General features: G+C 43.5%; 1 long non-coding RNA gene across 1 annotated transcript; it reads right to left on the bottom strand.

The window, feature by feature from the left end:
- Positions 1-437: 437 nt before the first annotated feature.
- Positions 438-5332, bottom strand: LOC150055601 (uncharacterized). Its single transcript, XR_016537447.1, has 3 exons — positions 5125-5332; positions 1612-1944; positions 438-580 (listed from the first exon to the last, which is right to left on the bottom strand). It is a non-coding gene; the product is annotated as an uncharacterized LOC150055601 (long non-coding RNA).
- Positions 5333-6492: the final 1160 nt, after the last annotated feature.

Genomic DNA, 6492 nt, shown 5'->3' on the forward strand with positions numbered 1-6492 from the left:
TGGGCTCTTCTCTGGGTCTTCAGCCTGCCTGGACTATCCTGAAGTCTTTGAACTTGCAAGTCTCCACAACTGCATGGGCCAATTAATATAAATGTGCTCTTTTATTCATATCCTATTGCTTCTACCTCTCTTGAGAGTCTAAAGCACTCCTGTATTGTCACTTCATGCATTTACAGAAATATACATATATACACACATGTATGTATCCATATATGTATATATGCATATATACACAAGATATATAATTGATGTATGTATGTATGTATGTATGTATGTATGTATGTATGTATGTATCTGTCTATCTATCTATCTACAGGTTCAGTAAATGTCCAGGAAGAGGTTTAAATCAACTGTAGTTAGCAAAGCAGAGCCAAGGGCTCCTTGTCTAGAGAGGTTAGGAATTCAGGCTAGAACGTTTAATACAAATACCTCACAAAAATACCAGCCAGTCAGAGAACCCCTCCTTCCTCTCAGGGTAGTATGTCCATGAACCAGAGGCTGAACTTTTGAACTCTGGACAAAATCTCAGTTGCTTCTCTGTTTCCTCCATGTCAGCCTTTCTCTCCCTCTTTCCTAGGGACTTGGAAATACATGAAGAATCTAGTCAACTCAAATGCTGAGGGTAATTGGCTTGGATATGAAAATGATATTAGTAAATAATTGTGTGTGTGTGTGTGTGCACATGTGCATGCCCATGTATTGGTTCGGGGACTTGAACTCAGGGCTTGGGTGCTGTCCCTGAAATTCTTTTAGCTCAAGGCTAGCACTCTACCACTGAGCCACAGCTCCACTTTTGGCTTTTTCTGAGTAGTTTATTAGAGACAAGAATCAAGCCAGGAGTGGTCTAGCTCTAGAATGCTTGCTTAGCATGCACAAAGCCCTAGGTTCAATTGCTTAGTATCACATACACAGAAAAGGCTGAAAGTGGTGCTGTGGCTCAACTGGTAGAGCACTAGCCCTGCGAAAGCTCAAGAATAGTGTCCAGTGCAAGCCCCAGGACTGGGAAAAAACAAAAAGAAAAAAAACAATCTCATGGCCTTTCCTGCCTAGGCTGGCTTTGAACCATGATTCAGCCTCCTGAATATCTAGGATTCCAGGTGTGAGCCCACAGCACGTAGTGAGGAATTTTTTTTTTTTTGATCTCTAAGTTGAGGCAGTATAAATTATCCTTATGTATTAATTGAAATGGAAGCCAATGCTGGCTGAAGCAGAGAGAGAGGGGGGGGTGGAGAGAGGGAGAGTGCACGGGGGACAGAAAAGGCTAGACAGTGCTGGCTGTTTCCTTGAATCATTCAGTCAGCCCAAGGATGGAAAGAAGCACTGACTCACCTCTCGCTCCTCTATAGCTGCGCTGTGAGAAAGGCCCATCCTCTAGGCCTGGAGACAAAGGTGTGCTGCCCCAAGCCTGAGAGTTGAACCTGCCTCCTGTGGCTCACACAGATGCAGCCACCCGCATCCAGGTTCATCAGGACGCTGTCATGGATCCATCATGATAAGGATTACTGTCAGGCCATGGGGATGGGGGTACCTCTGAGTCAAGCTACCAAAGCTAGGCTGTGGATAGGTAGGCCAGTGATCTTTTAGGGGGCACTGAGGTTCTGTGGTTGGTACCTATTTGAAGGTGCAGCTTTTAGACTTCCATGCCAGGTTGGCAATGTGTGGTCTTCCGCGGTTGTCACAGGACCCAAGTCTGTCCACTCAGCACAGGAAGGTCCAATGAAGTCAAGAGACTACTGTTGAGGCTGGAAGGTGACTTGATTGCAGAGGCTGGCTGATAGAGAAGATGGAACAGTCCTACCCTAGATTGTCCTTCTGGAGGGCTGTCTTAGGAGAGTGTGGTTTATCTCATGTATGGGTAGTGGGTATTTCCCATGGTGATGAAGGTTCTAGGCTCACAGCTAGACATCTGATCTTAATTGCCTATTCATAAGATGTTCTTCAGTTCTGCAAATCTCAAGAAAAATAGTGATTATTTTTGTTTTCCGATTAATTTGCCTACTACACAGTGGTGGCATGACAATGGCTAATGGGGAGCAGCCACTCACTGAAGAAAGGCAAGGGTCTGCTGAGGTTAGATACCAAGTCCTTGATGTTGGCCTTTAGGATTTGAACTCAAAGAGGCTTCAGAAACCTTAGCCACACCTCTCATTCTCCCATTTTGCAGAGTAGGAGACGGAGGTCTGGAGAACAGTCCTAAGTCATCCCAAGATTTTAACGACAGACTGGAAGAACATTCTGGTCAGGGACAGAGAGATACTAATGACATATGGTTTTGCCTAAAATCAAAACAGAGGGGTCAGGAGTTTGGCCTAGTGGTAGAGTGCTTCCCTAGCATGCACAAAGGCCAGGGTTCAATTCCTCAGTACCATATGCATAGAAAAAACTAGAATTGGTGCTGTGGCTCACGCGGTAGTGTTCTAGCCTAGAGAAAAGTCCAAGTCAGGCCCTGAACTCAAGCCCCATGACTGGCAAAAAAAGAAAAAAAAAAGAGTCTTTTCCAGTAGGGATACACCCTGAAATATTTACAGTCGATAGTGTTTGAGGTTTTCTCAAGTAATTAGAGAAGTGAGTGGGTATATAGATGGGACAAGATTGTCCATACCTAATAACTAATATTAGGAGCTAGGTGTATTAGGATTTATTCTATTCCATTTTGGGGGATGCTATAGTTATAAAAAAATGACCAGTGTTTGAATGTAGGGCCTTTCGTATGCTCATGGCCAGCACTGTACCTCTTAAGCCATGCTCTGCTCCATCATTGTGTTGTTAGTTGGAGATAGGATATCTTGGGCTTACTATTATTATTATTTTTTTGCCTAGGCTAACTTTAAACCACACTCCTGCAGCTCTCAAACTATTGAGTAGCTAAGATTACAGCTAGAATTCCAGCCCTCGGAGGTTTGAGGCAGGAGGATCAATGAGTTCAAGGCCAGCTTGAGTTGTATAGTGAGTTTAAGGTGAGTTAAAAGCAAGACCCTATCCCCCCCAAACCTAAATTACAACTATTTATGATAACACACACAGGGTTCAATGCATTTGCACACAAACAAACCTACTAAAGAAGGGCGTACTCAGGGAAGGAATGGAAAGGCAGTACTCCTCTGAACAACTGAATGAGCACCAGCAGGTGGAAATATGTTTTGAAGGGGTGGGTAAAGTGCGGGGCAGAGGAAGGGAGGGAGGATAAGCAAATGCAGTCATGTTCAATGTACATTGTACAAAAAATGAGCTGTGTAATGTGAGGGTGGGGCTGGGAAGAGGAAAATGGGGAAGAAAGAAGGAAGTGATGTTGACCGAGAAGCATTGTTCTCACAATCTGACTTATGGAACCTCTTTGTACTGCTACTTAATAATAACAATAAACAAATAAATCTTCTTGGGATGGGAATGTGGCTCAGTGGTAGAGTGCTTGCTTAGCATTCATGAAGCCCTGAGTTGGATTCCTCAGAACCACACAGACAGAAAAAACCAGAAGTGGTGCTGTGGCTCCAGTGGTAGAGTGTTAGCTTTGAGCAAAAGAACCTGAAGGACAGTGCTCAAGCCCTGAGTTCAAACCCTAGGACTGGAAAAAAATAAAGTACAAAAAAAAGTTGTTAACAACAACCACCACCACCACCACAACAAAAAAGCAAGTCTTCTTATAATCTTTTGAGTTTATCCTGAGAAATGTACTATAACACCACCACAGGTGGGGATCCCACAGAGCCCGTGGGAAGTCTGACAGCCTCCCAGAGGAAGAGACTGGAAATGGTAGGGACCCTGCTAGGGAGGTTGGCCTCTGAGGGTGGGGTTCGCCTGGGCTACCTGCAGTGTTTTCACTGGGAGACTGCAGTTTCCTGACTCCAGGCATGCACCAAAAGACCAATGAAGCAATGTGAATGAAGTGGGGCCACAGTGAACTGCAGAACAATGCGATCATGTCATGAGACCAGAATCAAATTTATTTTCTAAGTCAAATATTAATGATAAATGTTGAAAAAGTAGGTTTGGTCAGGTGCAGATGGCTACTGAGGAGGCGAGATCTGAGGATCAAGGGTGAAGCCAGCCTGGGCAGGAAAGTCTGTGAGACTCATATCCAGTTACACACACACACACACACACACAAAATCAGTGGCTGGCTTTGGGTAGTAGAGTACTAGTCTTGAGCCCTAAATCTTAGAGACAACACCCATGTCTTTGAGTTCAAGCCCCAGCACTGGCGCACGCATGTGCCTGTGCACAAAGACCTGGGTTCGATTCCTCCATACCACATATATAGAAAAAAGCCAGAAGTGATGATGAGGCTCTAACCTTGAGAAAGTCCAAGGACAGTGCTCAGGCCCTGAGCTCAAGCCCAGGATTGGCAAAAAAAATACATATATATATACATATATATATATGTACGTATATATATGTATATACATATTCTTGCAGTTTCCAGGGATAATACTAATCATTTATACAAACAGGAAAGGTCAGAGGGAGTCAGATATTCTTTTTACATTTTATTTATTTATTTTTACTGAATGTGGCGGTTTATGGAGGATTAAATGGCATAAAGCAAAGAAGGCGGTGCTTATGTGATTCTAATAGAGTTACTACCTACAGTGTTTAACCTCTGAATCTCTGGCTTGCTTCCCTTGCTTTATTTTCCCTCATCTATCCTGCCTCAATTGGAAAATAAAGCACACATTCTACCTTTGAACTGAAGTTGTATGGCCAACATATAGACATGAAGAGAGAGGCTGCTCTGTTAACGAAGCAGGCAGATACAACAATATCATTTCAAATGACATGGTCCTATCATATTAATTACTGGATCCAGCTGTACTTGAAAACATACACAGTATACTGACTATGGTTTGAAACAATGCAAAGACAGTTTAGAGTAGCAAATCACATAGGGAAGGGGAATTCTGTAAGAGCCTAGTGTTGAAAAGCAGAAAGAAGAGTTGTTAATGATTATACTCTTGTATCTGATTCCAGACTAGAGATACAGTCATGAAGTGAAAAACTGTTTCAGTGGTTGAAAGAAAGATTAGGAGAGATTAGGACTGATCTTTCATCATTCCTTGCATCCTTTCTGAGAGCTGAGAGAAGCCAGCTTACCAGACAGATTCCTGCGCTGGAGCCACCCATGCATACCTGAATGTCTTGCCTGTGTGTGTGGTGGATGACTTCACCTGATCGCTCAGCGGCTCTGTTGGTGCCCAGAGGCAGAATCAGACACATCCAGCTTGTGGGCATGAGTCACTGTGGGCATTCTATAGCTTCAGACACAGCGTGAGGTCACAGTTCATCCTCCCAATGCTTCTGAATGGAACGACTGAAGTCTAGCCTGGAGAACTGTGTATGTTCAACAATTCAGCCTTTATGAATGGAAATCTCTGCACCTGGCACTGTAGACAGCAACCTGACTCTGTGTGTGTGTGTGTGTGTGTGTGTGTGTGTGTGTGTGTGTGTGTGTGTGTGTCGTCGTGGGACTTGAACTCTGGGACTGGGAGCTGTCCCTCAGTTCTTCGGCTTAAGGCTACTGCCCTACCCCTGGAGCCACAGCCTCACTTCCAGTTTTCTACTGATTCATTGGAGATGAGTCTCACGGTCTTTAGTGCCTGGGCTGGCTTTGAACTTCGATCCTGGGATCTCAGCTTTCTGTGTAGCTAGGATTACAAGCGTGAGCCACCATGTCCCCAGCAACAACAAGTCTCTTAATTGTTCTTAACATTGTTTTCCCCAGCTGTGAGGCCTGGGGCACGTTGCTTTAACTTTTCTGTTCCATTTCAGCCGGGCAATGAAATTGACAGCACCTACCTTATAAGGTTACTAAGTGGTAACCATTTGAAATGAGAGCAGCACTCAATAAATGTCAGCTGTCATTCTCACTGGAAACATCAATTTTCTTCCTCAAACATTTCTTTAGAATATGAATATCTGAAAGAGGGAAAAGGTATACATGTGAGGATTTATGAAAACTGCTCTCTGATTGATGTGACTATATCAGGACTCTGCTATCAGGGTCTTTAGTTTCCTGAGTAGGATGGAAAACTATTTCATTGTTCTCTGCAGGGTTGGAGGTGGGTATTTTTAGAGTATGGTTAGGTGATCAGTTACAACCAAGCTAAGTAATCACACCTACCCAGACAGTGGTTTTTACTCTCTTAATAGTTAAGCCAACAGAGTTTTAGCTATTTTCCTTGAAATTTCCAGTTTATCACAAGAAATAGTAATTCAAGATTCCTTACCAGCTTACCAATGTTTTAGGGAGGTGACTAATATAATAACAAGCGGCATTTAGCTTTTCAGAGAAGAAATAGTTTCCATTTTATAGACTGCTTTTGTCTTAGCCTGCTTTTGGTTGCTTGACAGGCCACCTGAGATAGAATAATTTATATGGAAAAGACTTTTAGTTCATAGGTCTAGAGGCTGGCGGGTTCAACATTCACTGGCTGTGGGTAAGGACCTCACGCTGCATCACAACGCAGTGGAAGGAAGAAGGGATGCTGCATTGTAATA

The sequence above is a fragment of the Megascapheus bottae genome, chromosome 13 (genome assembly GCF_031878675.1).
Source record: "Megascapheus bottae isolate mThoBot1 chromosome 13, mThoBot2.hap1, whole genome shotgun sequence".
Lineage (NCBI taxonomy): Eukaryota > Metazoa > Chordata > Mammalia > Rodentia > Geomyidae > Megascapheus > Megascapheus bottae.